The sequence below is a fragment of the Suricata suricatta genome, chromosome 6 (assembly GCF_006229205.1).
Source record: "Suricata suricatta isolate VVHF042 chromosome 6, meerkat_22Aug2017_6uvM2_HiC, whole genome shotgun sequence".
NCBI lineage: Eukaryota > Metazoa > Chordata > Mammalia > Carnivora > Herpestidae > Suricata > Suricata suricatta.
Genome location: NC_043705.1, coordinates 58,260,986 through 58,288,241, shown reverse-complemented (window position 1 = coordinate 58,288,241; position 27,256 = coordinate 58,260,986). Strand labels below are relative to the sequence as shown.

General features: G+C 40.6%; 1 long non-coding RNA gene across 3 annotated transcripts in view; it reads left to right on the top strand.

The window, feature by feature from the left end:
• The first annotated feature begins 458 nt into the window (after window positions 1–458).
• The window catches only part of LOC115294580, a 32,470-nt gene continuing 5,672 nt past the window's right edge, over window positions 459–27,256 (top strand). Inside the window, exons 1-5 of one of the 3 annotated variants that reach the window (XR_003909970.1) lie at window positions 459–612; window positions 6,308–6,445; window positions 7,865–7,935; window positions 8,369–8,518; window positions 8,775–8,808. This is a non-coding gene — a long non-coding RNA (uncharacterized LOC115294580). Of the gene's footprint in view, window positions 613–2,368; window positions 2,444–6,307; window positions 6,446–7,864; window positions 7,936–8,368; window positions 8,519–8,774; window positions 8,809–27,256 lie in introns of those variants that run through there. The other 2 variants (XR_003909969.1, XR_003909971.1) reach the window with 2 other exon arrangements.

Here is a 27,256-nt window from a genome sequence, read left to right as displayed (position 1 = left end):
CACTTTGACTTATTTATGTAAAATAGAAAAGAGTTTTTCTACACTCATAAAAGGACAGATTTCCAATTCAAGGGAGCAAGGTTTGGGTTGCCTACTTTGGGTATACTGAACCATCTCAGCTGTCCATACCTGACTTTAGATTAGGTCAGGGATACCAGCAACCCTTTCTCATTTTCCGGCTCTAAATGCAGTATGTGATCTTTCAAACTAGATACAAAGTTACTCTCAGTGTCTAAGGTTCCAGTTCCTTCTCCAAAACCTGTGGCCCCGACGTGGCATTGCTTCATGAATGCCTAAGGTTACAACTCTGCAAGTCAGGCCTGTCCTCTCCAGAAGTCTGAGCAGGATTGATCAGTCCGGATAAAAGTACGGAATGGAAAGGGTTAATCAGCATCCTACTCTCCCCCTCCTCCCCCAAAGCTGGGATGGGGGGCGGGGGGCTTCCAGCGCCAGGAGCATCTCAGCGGGGGAGCAACTGGAAACCACAAACACCCAAACTGGGTAGCAGCCACTCGAACTAAACCAGGAGACCTGGCTTAGGGAAAGGAGTTAAGTTTAGACGGAATGGATTAATCAAGATATCAGAAGAGACCTATTAAAAGACAGAAAAAGGTAGTACATCCCTGCCCTGAAATCGCAAGTATTTCTTTTATGTAGCAGTTGAAGCCTCAAAATACATTTTATGACCCTAATGCCCTTTATTCTGAAAGATCCCAAGAGGTGTCTACAAAAATGTCCTACAGGAGTGTAGAAAGAGCAGTGAGACTGTAGAAAGCTCCCCTCCCCCGGCGGCTTTACTTGGCCAGCGCTTCCAGGTAACCTTTGTTGCCGGGTCTGGGGACGCAAAGCAACAACCTTGGCCCCAGTCGGTGTAATCTCCAAAACAACGGCAGTTGGGAGATTGCAGGATCAGTTCTCCACCCCTAGCCCCAGCCCTCAACCCACCAACCCAGCGCTCAGCTCCAACCGCCCCGCAAGCCCCTCCGCAGCCCCTTCCCTACTCCCCACCCAGGGGCCGCCCCTTATCTCCCCCAGAAATCCACAGGCGCTCTCAGCGCCCACCAGGAAATTTCTAACAGCCCCAGCCTTCCAGGAAAGAAGAAGAAGAAGAAGAAAAAAAGACCATGACATCACGGGCAGGTTTATTTGGGTTTGTTTGTTTGCTTGTTGGCTCGATTAAATACTCGTGGAAGGTGAACGTACCCCACACAGGAGAAGTTTGATGTTGACAAACTTCTGGTGGCAGCGAGACTGTGTCAGCACAACTTCCGGGATAATGAGAGCTGCTTTGCAGGGAGCGCGGCAGCGGCGGCGGGAGGCGGCCGCAGGACGGAACAGCAAATGCTATTCAGCCCGAGCAGTTTCAAGCCGCCCGAGCTGGGGAATTACTGTAGTCGAGCTACGGCTCTTACCACCGGCGCTGGATCTGGGCGCGCGTTAGGGGGGGAAGCTGCAGGCACAGGGCGCCGAGAGGGGAGCTTTCAAGTTACTTTGCTCCATCCCTGCACCCGGCAGAGGCTTGCAGGCTGCGTGGTAACTGCAAACATCTTGTTCCCTGCTTCTTTGGGCGGCCTCCCTGGAACCAACCAACTTTTCTCTCCTCAAAAACTCCCTCTTTGTTTCAAATAGGACTCTCCAAAATTTATTCTTGGGAAGACTGACAGCCGGGGTCAAGAAACAGCTGTTGAAGTTAATGTTTCTTCCTCCCACTTCGTCTGATGGTTGTGCCCTGCCAAGACAAAGTGAGAGGCACTGCCTGGTGGCTCTTTAAACAGACATGCATTTAGCCAAAAAAAAAAAAAAAAAAAAAGGTGGGGGGGGTTGTTGAGGGGGTATATTTTCCTGCTTAACATACAATCTGATCAGAAATGCGACAGCATGTGCCTTTCAACTTGTGCTGATTACTTGCTGAAAAGATGTTGCAGCTTTTAGTTTTGAACACTTTGAGCAGTGGGGGAGGGATGGCAGGAGATAGGGTTGATAAAGGGGCAAAAATTTTAAACCTTCCTCTGACCCACCTTGCACCCTCTAAGAATAGTAGAACGGCCTTCGGCCTTCGGGAGGGTGAAGGAGTTGCATTCCTTTGCAGGGTTTAATTCACATTTCAGAATTCAAGTCATTATGCAGAACAAGGGCTTGCCTAGAGCTAGGCAAATTGTTTTTATTTGGAGACCTAGGCCAAGCCTGGCCGGTGCTTACAGCTTGGTGGCTTTCTCCAGATTCAACTTGCTTCCTCTCCCCATTCCCAATCCTAATGTTTCACCTTTGCCTGGAGGGCTTACTCTGGGGGAAGCTACCCACTCCTTGGTGCAGCTTTCTCCATGAAGATTGGTTAGCACAGCCCTTTCCCTGCTTGCTCTGCTTTTTAGAATGCCCTGTGGACTGCTGAGAGGCCCCTTGGGGCTGTCCTCCTGAGTCTCCAGCCGGACTGAACCCTTCTCAGGTATCCAGGCTCTGCAGCAGGAGTGGGTGGATGGGGACTCTGTTCTTCCATATCAGAAAGCTTAACCACTCTTCCAGCTGACCCATCTTCCTTTGGGAATGCTCCGATCACTTGGCCTCTCTCAGACAACAATCATATGAAGACATAAAACGCCCTCCTTCCTCACCATCAGGTTATCCTGTCACCGCATCGCAATGCAGTGCCATCACAAAGTAATACTGCATCAGGCCCATGGATATTTTAGGAAGCTCTCAAGCTAAATCTAACAAGCCTTCCGTGCAGGCATCAGGGCCACACTGCCAAAATCAGGGCTGTGGAGCTGCTGGACAGGTGGCAGTGATGCCCTCTCTATTCTAAGCTCCATTACCCACTTGCTCCCCCATCTTCCAAACCAATCAGATCCACTTGGTGGCTTCCTTACCCCTCTTTGCCTAGCTCCCAGATGCTGCCACTTTTGTTTTCCCTTATATCTCTTTACAAAGTATTCAGGTCCACCTTCTGATGTATTTCCTGTTTTTCTGCCTATCATGGTCATTCACTGAGATCTTAATTAGTATCTGTTCTTATTAACTATTGATCAACTGAATTACACATGGAGTTGCACTGGCTGCTACACACACAGCTTCCAACTTGGGGGTCTGCAATCCTCCCTGTGGCTTGTTTGACTTGGGTAAACTTTTCTCATTCTCTCAAACTCTGGATAACCTAGCTGGGCTGGCACAATGGCAGCGGCCAAGAGTCAGTGCACCACCCTCAGCAAGTGTCCCCTTCTCTAGTCCTGCTAATGCAATCCAGCAGCCAATTGACTTAAATTCCTTCTGTTTTATTGTTCTCTGTCCTTAGAGAGGCCAACTCTCAGCATAGAGCAAGGCTGTGAGGCAGACCTCTGCTGATCCTGGAGTTGTAATTCCCCACTGCTGGCTCCTGCAGTTTTATTATGGCCTCCTTTTTTCTGAGATTGACAGACATAAACCTCCAGTGTAGAGGCCTGCAACAGCACCCTTAAAGACTTCTTTGTGTGGAAATATAACCTTAGGGCAAAGTCTGCCCAACTCCAGGAAAGGCACATTATCCTGCTACAGGGAAGCACTGTACTGGGAAAATGCCAGATTTCTCCTTCTGGATGACTACTGGCAGCCTCTCAGGGAATTTTTTTTTTTAAGTTGGGGGTGGGGTGTGGGGATTGGAAGTACTGTAAGTGGAGACCTATAGTGGCTGTCAGGGAACTCTACATGAAACAAGAGGAATCAGAGGTCTTTCTTTCAATGAGTGGTCTCTAAATAGATCCACTCCTGAAGCACCCACACACTATCCAGGTCAGGATGTCCCCTGGCGGGGTGGCAGTTAGCACCACTTGCTCTACCTTGCCTAAAAGGTATGCCTTTGGATTAGAGAATCTGATCTATTTATGCAGGTGTTGGGTTAGACAAATTACTCCAAAAAGCAAGGGTGAAAAGATACAGAATCTTAATTTATCATGCAGGATTAAAGTCAGATTTAAATCAAATAGAATTATTAAGGGACTTAGAGCCCCGTCTTTTCCCAAAAAGGTAAAAGGACTAAAGAATCCTCTTTGTTGAAGTAAAGTCAGGAATGTAGCATCTTAATTTTGGAGGCATATTTTTTTAATCTACCTTTTAAATGTTCACTTTTGTTTTCAGTAAGTCAAATAGAAACAGTACTAGGAAACTCGATTATCAAATGTATATGATTAGGCATTAACTATTCCATATACACAAGTACTAAAAAGGTGAGATGAAGGTGTGCACTCATCATGACAGAGGGCTCCCTGTAGGAACTGGGACAGTGCCTGGATTAAAGGATGGGTAAGGTATAGCTAGTTAAAGAAGATGAATTTGGAATCAGGGCGAGGTTAGACAGACACCAGTATAGTTCATATGGAATCTAGTTGAGATTCAGTCCTGTAACTCCAGGAGCTGGAGTTATTAAAATAGTTTAAGACAATGCTTTTAGTCAATGTTTTTGAAAACTACATTCTCACAGGGTCAAGAACATGGATAGTGAAGGAAATGGAAAAAAAGAGATGTCCTTAGATAGTGTTTGAGATACAAAATGTGGACAGAAATAAAAATACACAATGCAATTATTTCCCCCTTTCCCTTTTCCTCCTAAATTTAGGCAGTATTTTAATTTAAAATAAAAAGCTTTACTGATCTCCTCTAGTTTCTCCTGTAGTTATCCCATCCACACTCCAGTTCTGGTTTTGGGCAGAACTACAATTGTCCTTTGTAAGGAATGGCATGATCTCCAGTGCTGGGTTTCTAATGTGGGAAAATGTCTACTAGGGAGGCTAAGACCACCAAACTAGTTTCATTATGACCCAAGGTACCCTTATATCCAGCTTTTCAGTGGTGGGCAACTGGCCCAGCCCAGTCTTCCTCTATAGGGCTCATTAAAATGCTATTTACATTTTACAGTATGGTCCTAAGCCATAAATTGGGATTTTATCTCGGCAAAATAGAAAAAGAATATTCTTGTGATATCTGGGTCTGCAAAGCTTTAACTTCTACTATGAATCTGCTGGTGGTTTGCAAAACAAGGTAGCATATGAAAAATAGGTCTTCCGTTTTAGTTCAAAGGAGTTGGCAGGAAGTGAGGACCAAAAGGAAAAGCCCATGATCACAAAATTAAACTCACTGGCCAAATAAATTTTAACTTTTGCCTTCCTATTAAAAGTGAATTTAATGTTTTCCAGAAGTACACAGTCAACAACTCTGAAGAAAGCAAACTTTATACTTTGGTACTGAACCTAAGGCAAAGGCGGTGAGCTCCTCTTCATAACTAACTTCCATCTCCTTGCCTTGGAACTCTCATTCATGTGACCAGAATTATTCTAGATCAAAAACAGTTTCATTAATCCCATTCATTTTGAGGTGAACCAAACTGTCTGGATTCTTACCTCAACATGCCAAATTAAATTAACATTTTAATGATGTGTTTCTCGCATTGTTCAAGCTTCATAAAGAGTAACTCACTTTATTTGACTCAAGGCAATAAGATTAAACAAGTGATTCAAAGATATGAATCTTTTCCAGGTTTGGGAATTATGTTTCCTTGAGTTCTTCTGAGACAACAAAGATTCTTCAGAATCTCCAAGTCCAACTACATGATGCTACTGCCTGTCCATGACAACCATTAAGAATTACAGTTAGATAAATAAAAACTTAAAAGAAAAGGAATTATAGGTAGGACCAGTTATGAGAGTAATGTTTTGCAACATCCTCATGAAGTCCAAATGAAAATCAGAGGTCATCTCTCAAATGGCATTAGGCCAAATATCTAAGACCTCTGAAGACGCTTGACATCTTGCCATGTGTCATCATAATCAAATCCTGGATAGGGTAGTCTCATGTGAGTTTCACCGACTACCAGTAAGGGGCATGTACAGAATAATAAGTGATTCAGCTTCAGTCTCCAGTTAGAACCAAACATACCTAATAACCTTCTGGGGAAGAGGGGGACTGGGAATATATATCAAGGATGGCCTAAAGCATAAGCTCCTCACCTGTCGACAGCCTGGTGATATCTGCTTGGGGGGTGGGGGGCAATCTTAACCCTGTGGTTTATAAAATTCTAGGATTATTGTGATTACTATATGGAGCTCTCAGTTAAAAACAATGAGCCCTTTCTCAGCTTCAGAATGGTGAACAGCAAGGTCAATTACAGAAGAGTTCTTAAAAGCAAAATTTAGAGGAAAGCAACTACTTAACTGACCTAAGAGAGCTTTTGTTGACAAAGAGCAATCCCAGACCCTAGCAGTTACATAGTACATTTAGGTTCCAAAGGTGCTTTCCCCTAAAAGATCATAGTAATATAATATTTTCTTTTTTTTCTAACCAACAGGTGAAACCAGAAGGTGTCTTCCCATCTCTATTTAAAGAAGTCATGTGCTAGGCTGCAGAGAAATGCCTGTGTATGCAGTGAGTCTTCAAATTTATAAGTATATCAAGAGGCCTCCAATATCATGCATCTAATTACAATGTAAATATAATCTAAATATAAATATAATCGTGTAATTATCTAAATATGATAATGCAAATTAACAAATGCCATCACACTTCAGCACCACACTGGCAGTTGACTTTCTTTTCAGAGCCATTTTTACAAAGAAACAAAGTTATTATCTCTTCTCAGGATTTATTGCAGATGTAACGATTATAGAGAACCATAAGATCTTGCTTAAGATGTGAATACCAGGTGGATGGCTGAGCCCACTCACTCACTAATCAAGTGATTTGTTCTCAGACAATAATGTTTGGGATTCTGATGCTTGTCTCAGCAGAAGTGCAGATTGTTGGGTTTTTTTTCCATAGACCTTTGAGGTTGTCCGTAAGTCATTGCTATGTTCAATGCCAACTCCTCACATTCTCAGAGATAAAGAGGGCAAGGAAGAAGAGAAAGAATGTGTAGCTCATTATACACAAGTTATTTTACTATTGTTTAGGATGTTGAGAGTACTTTTTAGAAATTTTTCAAGGCAGTGACTCCCAGACATTTTCCCTTAAAATGGGGTATTTTTGCATTACACATACTGGTTTGTTTTCACTCTGCAGCAAGGGAAGTGACCTATATAATTTGTCGTCTATTTCATAATGATCACAGTAGTGAACTAAAACCTTTTTTTCTATTTTAATTCTTCTATGATACTATTTTGCAAGGTAAAATATATAATAAACTTTTCGTAAAATATCAAATGATTTAAATTTTTTTCCAGTTTGTTTATTTTTCAGAGAGAGAGGGAAAGAGACAATCCCAAAGCAGTCTCCACCCTGTTAGCAGAGTGCTTGATGTGGGGGTCGACCTCACAAACCATGAGATCATGACCTGAGCCAAATCAAGAGTCGGATGCTTAACCGACAGACACCCAGGAGCCCCACAAATGATTTTTTTTGTGTACACTTTTTTAAAGTTTTTAACTTTCACTCTAATAAGTTCATACTTTCCCTGTATTTTAAAGAGCTGTAAATAACAAGTTGGTACAATTAAGTGGTAAATACTACAGCATACTACATTATCACTATATGTTATATAGCACATATAAAGCAACTTTATCCTATATATTGAATATGCTATACAAAGTGAGTCTGTAATTGAAGCATCTCAACAGCATATTTTTCAAAGTGAATTTTGTTGCAACTAAATTCAGAATCCAAAGAACTGCTAATTGTCTACTGCTTAAGAAGAGAGGCAGAAGAGAAAGTGTTACTCTGTTTATGTGCTTGAACTCTGCCCTAAATGGATTATTTCCAGAAGTGAAAAGGAAAACCAAGTCTACAGAAATCTTGGCAACTTCTTATCCAGGAAGACTATGGAGATTTCTAGGATCTTGTTTTTGTTTACCAGGAGGTATTACCTTTCTCCAAATTCCATTCACACAGCTGTTTTTCTCTTTTCTTCTAGGGTAAACTTCCCAGTAAATATACACATTCACCAGTGCCATGCCAAACATCTCTTCCTTCCACAAGTAGCAGGTAATAATTAGACTATAATCTGCAATGAGAAAGGAATGGATCATAAAAAGAGAGCAGGCTCTAGAGTCACAAGGGCTGGGCTCAAATCCTGATTCTGTCCTTCGTCGCAGTGTAACCTTGAGTCAGCCTCAGGTTCCTCATTCGTCAAATAGGACAGAAGAGTAAAAAACTAAAAACCCCACTGTTCAACACCTCATTTCAGTATCCCCATCAAAAGTCCTCTGAAGCCTTCCCAAGATCTGAATGGAGATCTAACTGGCCATTGACTAATCTATAGATTTCTCTTCCCATGGAGATTGAAGAACTGCATTCTTCTCTAAAGATTAGTATCAATGCTCAATTCTGACACTCACCCAATTCTTGGACCCCCAGAATTCTAGGCAGGAGCAAAGGCTCTGAAAATTCAACTAATCACGTTCTCCACTTGGCACAGGTGTACCATCTTGCTCAGACCTTGGGCACTGATGATCAGGTGTTGTTGGCTACTTCATTCAGTGAGGAGCTTCTTACCTTCCCAACTAAGCTGCTAGTTTTTTGAAGAAAGGCTCTGGTCGTCTTATAGATCCTTGTAGTCCTCTGAGTGGTAAGTGCTATGCAGTATCATGAAAACAACAGATTCTCAGCAAATGTTTGTGGCTTGACTATTTTGAGAATGAGTTCTGGGGTGTTTATAACAAAACAGGTTTCTGTTGAAGAATCCCATTATGCCCCTTCAACGTGGGTCTGTAAAAGCTCTTTCTAAGATATACTGTTTGAACATTAATGTTGTGATGGCCCATCTTTCTTTTCTTTTTCTTTTTTTGCCTTTTTTTTTAATGTTTTATTTATTTTTGCTACAGAGAGCGACAGAGCATGAGAGGGAGAGGGGCAGAGAGAGAAGGAGACACAGAACCAGAAGCAGGCTCCAGGCTCTGAGCCAGCTGTCAGCACAGAGCCTGACACGGGGCTCGAACCCACGAACGTGAGATCTGACCTGAGCCGAAGCCGGAGGTTTAACTGACTGAGCCACCCAGGCGCCCCTTTTTCTTTTTTGCCTTTTTTAACCTCTGGACATTTCTCAGCTGTATTAGTTAAAAATATTTTTAACTGGGTTTATCATGTTTAAGAGTGTAATAAATCCTCATTAAAAAGAAGGCCACTAAGTTAAGCTTCCTCCTGCCTCCCCTTTTAGAAGTGAGTGCTAATAGTTAAGAGTATACTTTTATTTATTTATTTTATTGATTTATATTTTTGGTGCATACACTAACATTTACTATTATTATTTTATGGAAACATTGTTATGCTTTCAAATCTTTGGAACTTGCTCTTTTCATTTAACAATGCATTGTGAAACATTTTTTCCATGTCATCACACAGGTCATTCCTTTTTAGTGCTGCATAGTATAGAAATTTCATGTTATCCAGCTATTCATTATCATTATCTGAATCACAGTAGTTGTTAAATTGTGTAGGAAAGCAAAAATTGGTCATAACAGAAAAATATCCACTAATCAACTGACCACTTACTAAATCAGCCCCCACTTAGTCTTCCTGACTTAATATCAGCATCTATCCCCACCTAGTCAATTTTACTGATGATAGATGTTATAAACATCTAACAATACAATATAAATAAAATGCATTTCAGTGGCCATGTAAGACTGCTAATCTTGCAAAAGATGCAGAATTTTATGAAGTCATTGAAAGTGATTTTGGAGAACTATTCCATAAGCAAATGAGTATCTGGCAGTGTTAGACCAGTTAACAATTAAAGATGAGAAAAACAACAAAGATGATAAGAGGATAAATTCTTCAAAAGGAGAATTATTTGAATATCAAAGGATTAAGAGAAGCTCTCAGGAAAATTGATGAAGTCTTCACATCTTTTTTCAAAATGACCTTTGTATGATTCTGCTCTAAAAGTCAGCATGAAGTGAAGAGTGTCAAAATTTGCTATCATACAATTTTGCTGGAAAAAAGATCCCCGTTGCAAAATCAACACTTGATTCATTTCTTTGTTTATTCTAAAAATTAGAGCATTGTTGCAATTAGAGTTGTTATATGTATGTCTTCAAAGATAAGTCACATTTAAAGATAAGATAATCTTTACTTTTACTTTTTCAAAACAAAATCTCAAACCTTTTTTTTAATCTTTATTTTACAAAGCTAGACCCTATTTATTACTTTTGCAGCTTTCAACAATCATCTTACAGCAAACAGAAGCAACAGACGCTAAAAATAAGGCTTGTAATAAACTAATCAGATTCCCTAGTTCTCTCTCCATGAGGCACTTAGAAGCAGGACTGGCCACTTGCAAAAAGTAAAGCCCCAGGGTAGCTGGATAATTCAGGGGAAGGGAAGAGGCCTTAAGAAAGGACACTTCCTCTGGCACTAATCGGGCACATAGATGTTCAGGTCTAATAAAATTTGAAAAAATAGAAACGATATAACCTTATTTGTGTTCAAGCTGTTAAAGCAAATTATACCAGTTAAATGTGGGTATATCAGGAATTACTTTTAGCAGTTACCTACTGACTGATATTTGGGTTGTTTCCAATTTTTTGGCACTATAAACCATGTAGCAATGCACAACAGTGTACAAATATATCTTGGTGCACTTGCACAAACATCTCTGTAAAAAAATTTCCTAGAAGTGAAACTCCTGAGGTTGGAAAAAGGTATATTAAAATGTTAACAAGCAGTAAGTAAAGTCCTCCTATCATGCCACCTACGGTATCCGAGGATCCCTATTTTTCCACACCTTTCACAATTAGACTATTACCACTTTTGCCAATCTGATTGCTGTATACATTGTTTTCATTTTCAATAATACAAATTCTTCATGTGCAAAAGAAACATTGTTCACTGCCTGCTTAGAATCTTTAGAAAGAGCCTCATTATAGAGAAAATCTGCATGATAGATAAAGGGGGAGATCATCTCATCCCTGGTAATGGGTAGGAGCTAAAAAACTTAGCCAACATGCATTCTTCTGTTTAAAAATCCCTCTTTGAAACAACTGTAGTCACTGCTTACACAAGCTTAAGTGTTTATGGTTGGTAGTGGAAGATGGAGATAATCACTTTAGCAAAATTCCTAATTTCAGGACTGTGAGCTCTTTTATAGATTTCAAAATATGAGAATTAATAAGGTCAGTAGATCCTGAAAATGAATGCCTGGTGTCATATAACCCCACACTCTTCCACAGGATTTTGGTCACAGAAAATGTCAGCATTCTAACTGAAAAATTCTTACATATATTAAGGACCTAAAAAAGAAACAAAAAAATATCCACTAGAGTATGCATTTGTCACAACCCATCAAACTGTAGATTAAGATGTGTGTATTTCACTGTGTGTAAATTTTACATAAAAGAGAAACCATAGAGTCCTCAAAAAATTATATATAGAATTACCATATGATCTAGCAATTCCACTTCTGGGAATATACCCAAAAGCAGTGAAAGCAGGGACTTGCAAAGACATTCGTACACCCATGTTCATAACAGCATTATTCACAATAGGCAAAAGGTGGAAGCAACTCAAGTGTCCATCAGTGGATGAATGGATAAACAACATATACTATGTACATACAGTGAGGAATACTATTTGGCCTGAAAAAGGAAGGGAATTTAGACATAAGCTACAATGTGGATGAACCTTGAAGACATTATGCTAAATGAAATTAGCCAATTACAAAAAAAAAAAAAAAATATTGTATGATCCCATTTATATGAGTACTTTGAGTAACCAGATTCACAGAGACAGAAAGTAGAATGGTGGTTGCCAGGGGTTGAGGGGAGAAGGGGGTGGGAGGTTCTTGTTTAATAGATATAGAGTTTCAGTGAAGGAAGATCCCAAGTTCTCGAGATGGACAGGGGTGATGGTTGCACAACAATGTAAATGTACTTAATGCCACAGAACTGTATATTTACAAATGATTCAAATGAAACTTTTTATGTTATACATATGGTACGACACTAAAAAAGACATTTTTTAAACCTGTAAGCACATACTGAACTCTACTGATATGCATGCTGAAGTTTTTGGGGGGTCAAATGCACTCATGTCTGCAACTTCTTTTGAAATGTATCAAAAAATGAATGTGAAGTGATAGGTAGATAGAGGAATGAATGTGTATGTGTTAAAGTAAATATAGCAAATACAAATAATATAATCTGGATGATAAAGGTACGGGTATTCATTGTGTCATTCTTCCAACTTTTCTGTATGTTTTCTTGAGCACCTGCCTAGCTTGGTCAGTAGAGCATGTGACTCTTAATCTCAAGATTGTAGGTTTGAGCTCCATGTTGGGTGTAGAGATTACTTAAAAATAAAATCTTTAGAAAAGAAAAAAGATTCCTTAATAAAATGTTGGGGGGAAATGACCTAGGATAAAAATACTAGCAAATGAAGACTCTTCTTACCACAAATTCATCTTTTGCTTTTGTTAATTATGGGGAATAATTTTGCTGTGAAGAGATTTTCAAGCAGAGTTAAGGAAATAGGAATGATTTTTTGTTTGTTTTTAATAATGACCAGATAAGAACATTTATTTCACAAGTTGTGAATAGGATTAGTTTACAAGTGACTCCATGATATTAAAAATGAACTCAGTATCACCAAAGTTGATAAGTATATATATCAAAGGCAAGGGTCATGGTTCAGCTTTTTCTTCCATTGGTAGGACTTGAGCATGTATAGAGGGAAAGTATCCCAGCCTATTCAAATGAGAAAATGACACAAATAGACTAGCTATGATGACATGCAACTTTAGAGCATTTGATAGACTGGAGGTCCTCCTAATAAATATTACCTCATTGTAGAAGTAGATTATAAATAGCAGCTATTCATTTCCTCAAAGAAACATTTCAGAGAGCTCTACATGTTTTCCTTCAGTTCATTAAAAGGTAAACAAAGAGAGATGGCCTTCATTTCTGGGATCTCTACATTGCACGCATGCTTAGACAGTTTTTATAATTGTCAAAGTTCATAATCATCCTGTACCAATACACTCTTACTGCTTTGGAGTAACCATCCAGAGTTTCAGAGATGCAAACTGAATGCACCCAGAGGCAAGGAAGTAGCCTTAATGAGTAATACAGGCAAATCCAAGTGGGAATTGTGGCCTCTTGGCAAACCCTTATCATGACTAAAAGAAGAATCCATGACACCATCCAAGCCAACTGAACCAAGATAGTCAGATATGTCAGTTTTCTAAGAGCAGTCTGAAATCTGTATTTGTATATAAAATCTTCCAACTTTAAGGGCAACAGGGGTGCTTGGATGGCTCAGTCGGTTAAGCGGCTGACTTCAGCTCAGGTCATGATCTCGTTGTCTGTGAGTTCATACCTCGCATAGGGCTCTGTGCTGACACCTCAGAGCCTGGAGCCTGCTTTATATTGTGTTTCCCTCCTCTCTACCCCTCCCCAGCTCGCGCTCTGTCTCACTCTGCCTCTCAAAAATAAATAAATGTTAAAAAACATTTTTTTTTAATGGGCAACAACTCAAATGTTTTTCAAAAACACTGTGTGGCTTAAAGAAAATACCTTCTCGGTATTCTGGGGTCTGCAGGATCCCGTGTGTGACCTCTAATGTCTGTGTACAGGATGCAATGGTCCAACTTTCTTTGATGTTAACGTCCAGTACAATTCAGATTTAGCATTGTTTCAACTTTTTGGGATCACATGCTCATCTCCACTGTCCCCAGTTTCTACCTTGTAAATATGAAATATGTTCAGGTCTTTATCACTTCAAATAAAAAACAAATATTTAACCACTGCAATGTTTGCAATATTCATGTAGTAAATGTGTTTTAAAAGTCTGTGTTGCTTCGTGAACCTTATGCAAAGAAAAGGTAAAAGAGCAAAAACATATAATTCATGGATCCCTCAATTTATTTACATTTTAATGATCCCAAAATATATATGCTTAAAAGTAGGAACATATTTTTCTGCACAGTGACAGTTAGTGAGTGCCACCTCTGGATCATTCACTGTGTAAAGCCCTGCTTATTTCTCCTATCATTATCTGGACTTTATTGATGAGGAAAACAGGCTGGGAACAGGTACAGGACTTACCCAGCTAGTGACTGTCAGGGTCGGGAATCACACACACGTGTGGGTCAAGCTCCAAGGCCTGTTTTCCTTCACTCTCGTCACTGCAGTGCCCGCAATGCAGCGTTCTGCCTGTTGTTAAGGTTGTCCGGACAGACACTGTTGCATCCATACGTACTTGTAGAACTATATTCCTAATACTCTACTTCAAAAGAACCCACACTCTGGTACAGTTATGCTTCCTTTTTTACTCCCCTTGCTTTTATGTGGGAAAATATGTTTAATTACCCAGGTGATACATAGATATGTTCTCAGTGTGAAATACCCTAACAACACAGTAGTCTACAGGGCAGGAAGGAAAATTCCCTTGGGCTTCCTCCCCCACTCCTGATCCCACTCCCTCTCCTATTTCTGGTTCTACCACTATCAACAGTGTGGCTCGTTCCTTCCAGACTTTTCCTATGCATTTACATACATATATGTACATACATAAATATGCATGGAGCTATGTTTCTATGGTAAATACATTCAAAATTCCACCTTGGGATGTCAGAACACTTTTCTGTTGCAGCCCTGGCAACTTCCCCAGCTCCAAGTCAACGTGGGAGGGTGGGGATGAAGGCAGCTTTATTAGTTATCTGTTGCTACATGACAAACTACCCCACAGTTGATCAGCGTAAAACAATGAACATTTATTAGCTCACATGGTATCTGAGGGTCAGGAATCTGGGAGCAGCTTAGCAGGATGGCTCCAGGTCAGCATCTCTCATGAAGTGGCATTCAAGACGTCAGCTGGGGCTGTAGTCGTCATTTTGAGGATTCACTGGGGCTGGAAGTTTCACTCCCAATTTGGCTCCTCAGTGGTTATTTGCTGGAAGGCCTTAGTTCTTCACTGGCTATTGGCAGGAATCCACATCAGCTTGCCACGAGATCCTCCCCAAAAGGCTGTTTCCGTGTTCCTATAGCATAGCAGCTAGTTTCCCCCAGAGTGGGCAGTCCACAGTTCACAAGAGAGGACAGGGAGAAAGCTGCAAAGTCTTTTAGGACCTAGTCTGAGAAGCCCAGGACCATCTCTTCCACCAAATTCCATTTATTAGAAGCAAGTCACTACATCCAGCCCACATTCCAGGGGAGGGGAGTTAGGCTTCACCTTTTGAAGACAGGAGTGTCAAAGAATTTGTGGACATATTTTAACACCACTACAAGAGCCATTTTGTTTGGGAGTAAAATCGGAGCATGGCAGAGTCTAAGATCAGGGCAGAATAGTCTAAGTAACAGACAGGGTGGAGGTGCAGAGATAATGAGTTAACAGGAGAGGGAGGGGTAGAATAGTTGGGCTGGCAATCCTGGCTGCACATTAGAATCACCTGGGGAAATTTAAAAAGTACTCCTGCCCCAGGCCCCACTACAGATCAATTAAATCAGTATTTCTGGGATTGGGGCCCAGGTATCAATATTGTTTAACAGCTCTCCAAATGATTCTAATGTGCAGCCTGAGTTGTGAACCATATAAGAACAGAGGTGCTGGAGTCCAGCCATGCCTGGGCTCAAGTCCCAACTATGTCAATTAAGTAGCTCTGTGATCTTAGGCAACCTAATTAGCTTTTCTGTGCCTCATCTGTAAAATGGGGGTATTAATAGTACTTCCTTATAGGGTTGTCGGGAGAGTCACCTGAATTGATAACCCATGTAAACTGCTTTGATCCGTTCTCTGCACAGTAAATGCTGTGTCAATGTTACTGTCGTGATGAGGAGCAGTGCTGCTGGACTTTTCCTCCCTCATGCTGCCCCTTTCCAAGTGCCTACGCTGGGACAGGAGTGCGGCTTCCTGCGTCCCAACTCCCTCCTTTTCCCTTGAGGAGGGTACTCTTCGGCACCCTTCTCAGTCTCTGGGAGCCCTGCCAGCCTTAAGGCAGATAAACTGAGAACCTGAGCTGTTGTCACTGACATGATCGGTACAGCTGCAGAAGGATCTCCTGCATCTTTAGAGATAAGGAGACAGAATAGCACTTCGGGATAGTGAGGAAGGGAAATCCCCCTTCAGCCTCAGAGAGAATTGAGAGACAACCTCGTATATAGCAAAGGAGCAGGATCTGCACACACACCCTGCAATTCCTTCAAGAAGCCTTTCCTGATCTATTTCTCTGAACTCCTATACTATCAATATGGTCCCTAAATTACCTGCTGCCTTTTATATTTATTTATTTACCTTCTATGTTTTCTCCTCTTAAGATAATAAGTTCTTTTAAGGGCAAGGACTATATCCTCTGAGAGAAGTAGCAGTAAAGCAAGGAGAGGAAAATGAAGGTACTAGGGATATCTTGTGTGGATTATAGATACCTCTTTAATCCTCAAAAATGTATATATGTGTAGTAGGAAATGATTCTTCTTCTTAAACTTCCTCCCCCCCTCAGACTACTTTATCCCTAAAACACCCCTAACCCTAATGACCATTTTCATGAAAAAAATAGCGTGAGTGTTCTGTCTCCTGCTTTTACAGCAGAGGTTAATAAACTGCCACTATTACAGGGTATTCCAGCTGATATTGATGAGACAGGTACAGAAATAAGCTAATGGGTTAGTCCCTCTAAAGAAATGTGTTTCCCAAGCATAAATGCACCACTCTGTAGATTTAGCTTTTTCAAGCTTACTAGGATAGATTGGGGGCAGGGAGGATAAAATAATTAAACCCTAAAACAATTGCTGACAAAATTTCTACAAAATTTTCTCCCTGCTTTTCAACATTAAAATAATAATGATCTGGGGCACCTAGGTGTTTCAGTCAGTTAAGCGCCTGACTCTTGATTTCAGCTCAGGTCATGATCTCAGGGTTTATGAGATCGAGCCCCGTGCTGACAGCTCAGAGCCTGCTTGGAATTCTCTTTCCCTCTCTCTCTGCTTCTTCCCCACTAGAGGAGAGAGAGAGAGAGAGAGAGAGAGAGAGAGAGAGAGGAAGAGAGAGAGAGAGAGAGAGGAGGTAGGAGAACATGCACGCAAACTTAAAAAAACTCGCAATAATCTGAACAGACTCTATCTTTGTTCTCTTTTTTTTTTTTTTACTTATCTTTTCTGCAAGTTTATGATTTGCATCCCAAAAGTTAAAGATCTTTTTAATAAAATGTATTAAGCAAAAACACATTTGGGGCGCCCAGATGGCTCAGTTGGTTAAACATCCGCCTTTAGCTTGGGTCATGATCTCACGGTTTGTGAGTCTGAGTCCCATCCCATCGGGCTCTGTGCTGACAGCTCTGAGCCTGGAGCCTGCTTCAGGTTCTGTGTCTCACTCCCTCTCTGCTCCTCCCCCACTCATGCTCTGTTTCTCTCTCTCTCAAAAATAAATAAACATTAAAAAGTTAAAAGTTCCTGCTGTTTATTAAGTTAGAAAACATGGTTTTAATAGTTACAATTACAACAATAAAGGGCCTAATTTCAGTAGCACTTGAGCTTAGTTTTAAAATATAGAAATGAACATCATTTCTATATTTGGTTAAAAATTCCATGTAGGTGGGGCCTGATCTCATGTACATCAGTGGTGTCAAAACATGAAGCTCTCTTGTTAGCAAGTTTGTAGATGCCAGAAAGGGGTCATTCTAGATTCTGATTTCTCCTGGCTGAGTTCATTCATTTCTGCCAAGGAAGGGAATCCTGAATTTTAAACCTTATAAGCTAGAAGTAAAATTATACTTAAACCTAAAAAATATTGTAGAGAAATATGGCCTTGGTTGTTGAGGTTATTTTAACTGTTACATACATAAATAGTTTATTTTATTGGTCTGATTAAATGATTCCCATGTGTCCTTCTGCAACTTTCTGCAGTCATTCCTCACTGACTGCCATCTCAGCCAGAAGAAAAGAAAAAGTAATGAACTCAAGGCTTCTTCATCAAAGAGCTCAGCCAATAAGCCAATCGAGGGTTCAGTGGGCACCACTGACCTTCCCAGGAAAGCTACCAGCATAAAAACTGAAGAAACATGGCACAGAACACAGCAGTAAAATTCAAGAGACTAAAATAAACTCAGTGAGCCTGCCTGGTCGCTAAACACTGAATACATTTAAGTGCTATTTTGACAAGAGAGCATGGCGGCTTTTTAAGAATTTCATTTTTAAAACTCTAATATGATTTTGTTCTTCTAACAGCATCATCCTGTGTCTGTGTTTGTTCCCAGTGAGGTCATTATTAAGTGAATTGAATTATTGTTCTGTTCAAATGACCTGTGTATTCAACGTGTACCGAGCTCTAGCAAGAAATGTTTTATGTATTATTGGGAGATGGCCATCTGGGGCACAAGCCGGGCCTCCTAACATGCAGAAATGTGGGGAGACAGTTTATGTTCAGTCTTATCTATGATCAGAATTCCATTTATAAGCTTTTTTCATCCACTTGTCAACACTGTTCACTATAGCAACACTGAAAATGGCCAGAAATGAACAGATTTATCAGAACAATGTGAGGTCAGACTGTATGTTTCAATTACTATATATTGGATTTTTATCATACATTTTAAATTTTGTCCATAAAAATAGTAACAATGTAATAAAAAGCAAAAAGGGAAGTAGTTTTCTTTGATCAACTTCCAGTTAGTATAAGTTACAAAGTGAATAAGATAGATTTCATGACTTTTATTAGATAATGGGTCTCACATTATATATGTATATTTTAAATATAACATTGGTTGTCCATGCCAAGAAGCATGGATTAATTTTTTTCAAGTCTGAAAAATACTACTCTTCCCTCTCCTGCATATTTAATGAAACAGCATGGCAGTATGTAAAATTAAATTTTAAACTTGAAGATTATATTTAAGCCACATCCTCTCAACCTTTTCATATATTTTTTCAAGTGAATTTTTGATAATGCTAGAGGCATGCTGGACCAAATGAATGATTTTACATTATCTTACATAAGGTCTATGTAAGATATGATTTTATACTACCTTGTATAAGGTATGTATCTCATAGAAATATACCCAGATATTCTGTATCTGAAAAGATTTCTAGGTATCTTTTTCTGGCTATTTGTTGTTGTTGTTGTTGTTGTTGTTGTTGCACTAACACCTCAATTAACAACAGGAACCAATCACTTTTATAATGAAGTATAAAATCTTAACAAGGGAAGACTTTTACACACCCATCCTTCTTCCCTTCCTCCTTCCCTCCATTCCTCCCTTTCGCTTTCCTTCCTTCTTTTCTTTTTTAAAATAAAAATCTTCTAAATTGTATAAACTAGTATTCACTTTGCATATATAACTGTATAGTTTAAATATATCAGGATTTTAATTTTATTTTACCTCTAAGTGGGAGATGTTTGTTAGAAAATGACTAGTATCAGCAAACAGGTAGAGATAAGCTTTGTTCACAAATATATCCCTGGAGTCATATTACACTCATTCACCTGGAAAATATTATAACGAAAATGATAATGATGATGATCATGATATAGCAATGACAACCAGCATTCAGTGAACACTTTGTGCCTGCAACCAGGCTAAGTGTTTCACAGGCATTGTCTTATTTGCTCTTCACGAAAACCCTTTGAAAGCAGATAATGTCATCTTTAGATGAGGAAACTAAGGTTTCAGAATCGAAGAAGGTCAATTACTCAAGGTGAATTACTAGGACCCCACTCTAGGTTTGTGTGCCCACCTCCAGTCTTTTGGAGAGATGGGGGAAAGGGAGGAATATGTAGTGACTATCCCCAGTTTCTATCAGTCAGAGAGTAGAAGTCAAGCCAAGGAGAGGCCAGAGGCTTTGCTGTGGCTGTGAGCAGCCTCAACCTCCTGAGCTTAGAAGTGTCCACCCTGGTCTTGCTTTTTCTAGGACCTGAAGCCCTTGCCTCTGACCCAGATCATTTCAGCAAGTCCTTGCCCTGTATTTTCTCCATACCCACCTCTCTGATGCACTTTCAATGTTCTGTTGTAAATGTGTTTATTTAATATTTGCTTGATGTTTCATGCCATGATTTTTCATTCCTCCTGTTCTGGAACACATATCTCTTACAATGGACAAAATGGCCTGTCTTTCTCCTCCTAAATTCCCCAGCTTTTGTTATTATTGTTGAGGGGAAGGTTCTGATGGGACTGGAGATTGTGCCTCACCCACAGAGATTAGCTGGCCACCTGCAAGTGGCCAGGAACGAGGGGCCCTGCACAATAAGAACAGCAGTGTCATTAGCTGACCTCCTGGGATTTGGACTGGAAAACTGGCAGAGTATTGATCAATAGGAGTAAGTGGAGAATGGAACAGACACTCTGAGAAGCAGAGATGACATGCAGGAGAGGCTAGAAGAGATCTAGAGAGTAGCTAGCCTCAGCTTTTTGGTAACTTTCCTCTTTCAGTCTCTGCATATGTGTCATTGGACTTTTTCTTAAGGAGACCTTGGTGAGTCTCTGTTCCAAGCAGGAGCTTGGCAGTCCATGTGAACATTCTATCACAAACACCCTTCTGTGGCTTCTTTTTTCCACCTCTGTCCTTCAGAGTTTAATTAAGAGGGATGATAGTCAGGATTCTCCCCTTTGCAAGTGACAGAAAAACAACTAAAATCACTCTCAGAAAGAAGCAAACAATAAACCAGGGTGAGGATAAGGAGATTAGAGTTAGAGAGACACTGATGAAGAAATTGTTGCAGAAACCAAATAGCTCTGAGCCCTTAGTGACTGACTAGACACAGAGATTTATTGCTGACATGGTTCACTTCTACTCTTTCTTTTTGGCTTTTGACTTTTTCATTCTGTTGCATATTCTCCTTGGTGGATCATATGGCTAACAGAAGCTCTTGAACATATTTGCGGAGCTCCGCACAGAAATCAAGTTAGAACTTTCCTGACTAATAAAACATACAAAGTCCTGAGTAAGAACTCTGATTGGCTAGGCTTTGGTCATGTCCCATAGTAATATTACTAAGAGAAGGTCATGTACCCACATCTGTGGCCCAAGAGCCTAATGCTCTGATTCTAAGCTCACCAAAAATGAGTGATTGGAGTCAGGGAAGAGTATATCTGCAAGGCAGCAGGAATGCTGCTCTGTGTGGACAAAACAAACTCGATCTATGAAAAGAAAAGGTGTAGCTATACAACATGACTGTACTATTTACAAAGAGGGAGAAGAACACACTGCTCGCTTTGTCTAATTTCTCAAAGTCTTTGTGCAGACCTATTCCACACTCCCTGGCCCATCTCACATGGCTGGCTCATCTTCATCTTCATTACCTGAGGACATTCCTCGCCTCCACCTTGCAGTCATCCTCACCACTGGGCCCAGCAACTTGAATGAATTTGAGGACCTCAGAAAAGAACAGTGAAGGCTCTCTTTCCTTGAGGCTCTCAAAGTGTGATCCCTGGACCAACATCAGCACCTGGAAATTTGTTAGAAATGCAAATTTTCAGGCTTCACCCCAGACATGCTAAATCAGAAACTCTGGGGATGGGGTCCATGAATCTGTTTTTTAACAAGCCCTAAGTGATTCTGAGGCAGGCTGAAGTTTGAGGATTTCTGCTTTAAGCTATTCTTTCAACGGTCCCTTGTTCAGATGGTTTATCCAAAGCATTCCTGAGTAGACTGTAGGGTCCGAAAATGTTGGCCTATCATCCCCACATGTATTTCAGCAGACCTCTACGTGTGCACTCCGCAATGACACTAGGCACTATGCTACTACGATGCATCCATTCATTGCCACCTGGGTCATCTCAAATTCTCAAAGAGAATTGAAGGGATACAGGAGGGCAGATAATGACATTCCACAGGGTTCTCTTATATGGCTCATTCATAGAAAGATACTCTTGCAATGAGAATATGGACTTTCCTGTGTGGGCACAAACACATACATCTAAAGTATACTTGACTTCTTTGTGTCAACTACACAGGCTCGTTGTGAGTCCAGAGACTTCAGGGGTGGTTTCTTCAAGAAACATCATCTTTTCTTCTCTATGCATCTAATAGGACTTGATTAAAAAATCTCACAGGCTTGGAGGGAGAAGCCAAAATGGCAGAGAGGAAGGGAGCTCTCTAAATTTTGTCCGGCCCCATCTATTGAACTGAGGACATTACTCTCATTTGCAAGGGTGGAAGGAGAAAATACAGACTCCAGAAAGAGGACAACCTCAAAGATGCCTGAGTGAGTGAGTGCGAACTGGGGAGATTGGAAAACAGGCCAGCCAAAGAAGGGCAGGGGAGGTGGGAGCCCCAGTCCAACACAGGAAAAGCTTGCGGAGCCCCTGAGAGACAAAGGGAAGAGAAAGAGAAACTGAACATGCTCTTAGTACTGTCTCTAGAGAAGAGATAAAGAACGTTTAACCCTGCAAGGAGAGAAAAACTCTCACTCCATATATAACCGCTAGGCAGCCCAAATCCCGAACCTGGGTGGCACAAGGGAAAAAACAGGCTCCACCCCTGTGCGATCCAGCAGGGAATCGGTGGATGCAGTGGTGGCTCAGGGGCACACACTTCGGCTTGGCTGCGGGAGCGGGAGCACACACCTCATTTCCACAGCGCATCTCACCTCCAGCATTGGCCGCATGAATCCCGAATCCTGGGTGCCAACAGGGAAAAAATAGCTTCCACCCCTATGCGATCCTGGCAGGGAGTTGGCAGCTACAGAGGCCGGGGGCACTGCGGCTGCAGCTACAGGAGGGTGCACATCATTTCCAGCAGCCTCCTGTGCCTCAGGCAGCGGCAGTGTGAATCTTGGCTGGCACCAAGAGAAACTGATCCCTCCCTTTAAGCGATCCCGGCTGGGAGTTGGCCGCAAGTCTGTGGGGGCCCACACTTCGCCTCCTGGGGTGCACACTTCGCCTCCGGCAGCGCACCTTGCTTCAAGAAGCGACAGCGCAAATCCCTACTGGCACCAAGAGAAACTGTTCCCTCCCTCATCCTGACCCCGTCTGCGAGTTGGCGGTTGCGTCTGTGGGGGTGCACATTTCACCTCCAGCAGCAGCACCACAAATCCCTGCCTGCATGAAGAGAAACTGCTCCCTCCCCCTACGGGATCCTGGCTAAGAAGCCAGCTGCCAAAGCAAGTACATCTCATCTGTGGTAGCATAAAAGTGCATGGACTAGGATTTTGAAAGGAGGCAGGCCTGGAAAATACAGCGTGGCTCAGCTGCAGCACAAGGAGATCAGACTCATTAGAATGGCCTGCAGCACTTAGTTCCAACGGAGCTTGGAACACCACCATTCATCCTCCGCAACCACAACGGCAGGGCCTCCAAGAGCAGCCCCTGAGACCTACTACACCAAACAATGCCTATCTGTGAGGGGGAGCTGCTGCTTTTTTTGTTGTTGTACTTAATTTTTTATTATTATTACAGTTTCTACTTTAAAATGTTTTTTTTTTTAATTCTTACTCCTTATTTCCCTTTTTCCTTTCTCCCTCATTTTTTCCCCTCTTGCCATCCAGATATATTCTCCTTTATCTCATCCTTATCTCTCCCCTCAACTGGTTATACACTTTTACATTGTCCATTGTCGTTTGTTGTCTCTGCCCCCCTTTATTTTTCTTCTCTTCTTTTCTTCTCTTTCCTCTTCCATTTCTTTTCTTCCTTTCCCCCTTTTAATTTGTTTGTTTGTTTGATTTGTCTGTGCCTTTGCGTGCTTCTGTTCCCTGTGTGTTTGTCTGTTTTACTTCTCAGGGCTACCCCAAGAAACAAGCCAAAGTATGCATGATGGTGAGTCCCTAATACCACTGAGTAGGGAAATAAAATAATCAAAGGCACAACAAGAGAAACTGAGAGACACCATTAAAAGAATATTTCCTGAAATGACAGGCCCTGGACAGTCAAAAAGCCTCCTTTAACAGAGCAATACTAACAGGTGCACAGTGCACAATGACCTTTTTAAAACTGACAAGAGACAGAAAACTAGCCAAAATGAAAAAACAAAAGAACTCTCCCCTGAAGAATCTCCAGGAAGAACTCACAGCCACAGAACTGCTCAAAACAGATCTAAACAATATAACTGAACAAGAATTTTAAAAACTTGTCATAAAATTAATCGCTGGGGTTGAAAAAAGCATCAGAGAAGCAACTGAGACAATGACTAGGGACTTTGAAAACAGGTGTGACAAGTTAAAAAAAAGGCAAAAAATGAGGTGAATAATAAAATGGAGGTGGCCACCTCAAGGATTGAAGAGGCAGAGAGAAGAATAGGTGAACTAGAAGATATAGTTATAGCAAAAGAGGAAGCTAAAAAAAAAAAAAAAAGAGAGAAATTGATCCAGGAGCAGGAAAGGAGAATTCGTGACCTGAGTGATACAATCAAACGGAACAACATCCATATCATAGGAATTCCTGAAGAGGAAGAAAGAGGAGAGAGAGATCCTGAAGAGATACTAGGCCAAATTATAACTGAGAATTTCCCAAATCTGGGGAAAGAAATAGACATTCAAATTCAAGAGGCACAAAGAACCCCCTTAAGATATAATTTGAATCAACCTTTGGAATGATATATCATAGTGAAACTGGCAAAATATATAGATAAAGAGAGAATTCTGAAAGCAGCTAGGGATAAAAGGGCCCTAACGTACAAAGGGAAACCTATCAGAATGGTTACAGACCTATCTAATGAAACATGGCAGGCCAGGAAGGAATGGCAGGAAATCTTCAATATGATGAACAAAAAAAACATGCAGCCAAGAATCTTTTATCCAGTATGCCTGTCATTCAAAATAGGAGAGATAAAGGTGTTCCCAAATAACAAAAATTGAGAGAATTCATCACCACCAAACCAGCCCTACAAGAAATCCTAAGAGGGACTCTATGAGGGAAAAGCTGCAAAGAATACAAGGTGCCAGAGACACCACTATAAACATGAATTCTAGGGAGAACACAATGACTCTAAACCCACATTTTTCAATAATAACACTGAATGTAAATGGACTGAATGCTCCAACCAAACAACACAGGGTAGCAGAATGGATAAGAAAACCAAATCCATCTACATGCTGTCTACAAGAGACTCATTTTAGACCTGAAGACACCTTCAGGTTGAAAATATAGGGATGGAGAAATAGCTATCATGTGAGTGGAAACCAAAAGAAAGGTGGAGTAGCCATACTTATATCAGACAAACTGGACTTTAAAGTAAAGGCAGTAACAAGAGATGAAGAAGGACATTATATAATTACACGGTCTCTCCATCAGGAAGAGCTAACAGTTATAAACATCTATGTGCCAAATTCGGGAGTGCCCAAATACATAAAACAACTAATCACAGACAGAAACAATCTTATTGATAAGAATGTGCTAATTGCAGGGGACTTTAATACTCCAATGACAGCAATGGATGGATCAACCAGACAGAAAATCACTAAAGAAACAATGGAACTGAATGACACATTGAAACAGATGGAATTGATAGGTATATTTACAACTCTGCATCCTGAAGGTAGGAAACTCACCTTCTTTTTGAGTGCACATGGCACATTCTTCAAGACAGATCACATACTGGGGCATAAAGCAGCCCTCCATAAATATAAACAAATTGAGATCATACTATGCATACTTTCAGATCACAATGCTATGAAACTTGAAATTAACCACAGGAAAAAGTCTGGAAAAACCTCCAAAAATGTGGAGGTTAAAAACCACCCTACTAAACAATGATTGGGCTAATCAGGCAATTAGAGAAGAAATAAAAAAAACATATGGAAACAAATGAAAATGAAACTACAACAATCCAAAATCTCTGGGACGCAGCAAAGGCAGTCCTAAGAGGAAAGTATATTGCAATCCAAGCCAATTTCAACAAACTAGAAAAAGCACAAATTGAAAATCTAACAGAGTACCTACTGGAACTAGAAGAGGAGCAGCAATAGCACCCCAACCCAGCAGAAGAAAAGAAATAATAAAGATCAGGGCAGAAATAAACAAAACAGAGTCCAAAAAAACAATCAAACAGATCAACGAAACCAAGAGTTGGTTCTTTGAAAAAATAAACAAAATGGATAAACCTCTAGCCAGGCTCCTTAGAAAGAAAAGAGAGAGCACCCAGATAGACAAAATCATGAATGAAAATGGATCTATTACAACCAATCCCTTAGAAATACAAGCAATCATTAGAGATTACTATGAAAAATTATATGCCAACAAACTGGACAACCTAGAAGAAATGGACAAATTCCTAAAAGCACATGCACTACCAAAATTCAAATGGGAAGAGATAGAAAGCATGAATAAACTGATAACCAGTGAAGAAATAGAATCAGTTATCAAAACTCTCCCAATGTATAAGAGCCCAGGGACAGATGGCTTCCCAGGGGAATTCTACCAGACATTTAAAGCAGAGCTCATACCCATTCTTCTCAAACTATTCCAAAAAATAGAAATAGAAAGAAAACTTCCAAACTCATTCTATGAAGCCAGCATCACCTTGATCCCCAAACCAGACAGAGACCCAGCCAAAAAAGAGAACTACAGACCAATATCCTTAATGAATACAGATGCAAAAATACTCAACAAGATACTAGCAAATCAAATTCAACAGTATATAAAAAGAATTATCCATCATGATCAAGTGGGATTGATTCCTGGGTTACAAGGCTGGTTCAATATTCACAAATCCATCAGTGTGATACATCACATTAACAAAAGAAAATATAAAAACCATATGATCCTGTCGATAGATGCAGAAAAAGCATCTGACACAATACAGCACCCTTTCTTAATAAAAATCCTTGAGAAAGTCGGAATAGAAGGAACTTACCTAAACATTAAAAAAGCAGTTTATGAGAAGCCCACAGCTAATATCATCCTCAATGGGGAAAAACTGAGAGCTTTCCCCCTGACATCAGGAACACAACAGGGATGTCCACTCTCACCACTGTTGTTTAACATAGTGCTGGAAGTCCTAGCATCAGCAATCAGACAATAAAAGGAAATAAAGGCTTCACAATTGGCAAAGAAGTCAAATTTTCACCTTTTGCAGATGACATGATACTCTACATGGAAACCCGGCAGACTCCACCAAAGACTTCTAGAACTGATCCATGAATTCAGTAAAGTCGTAGGGTACAAAATCAATGTACAGAAATCAGTTGCATTCCTATACACCAATAATGAAGCAGCAGAAAGAGAAATCAAGAAACTGATCCCGTTCATGATTGCACAAAAAAACATAAAATACCTAGGAGTAAACCTAACCAAGGATGTAAAAGACCTATATGATGAAAACTATAGAAAACTTCTGAAAGAGATTGAAGAAGACACCAAGAAATGGAAAAACATTCCATGCTCATGGATCAGAAGAATAAACATTGTGAAAATGTCATTATTACCCAAAGCAATCTACACATTCAATGC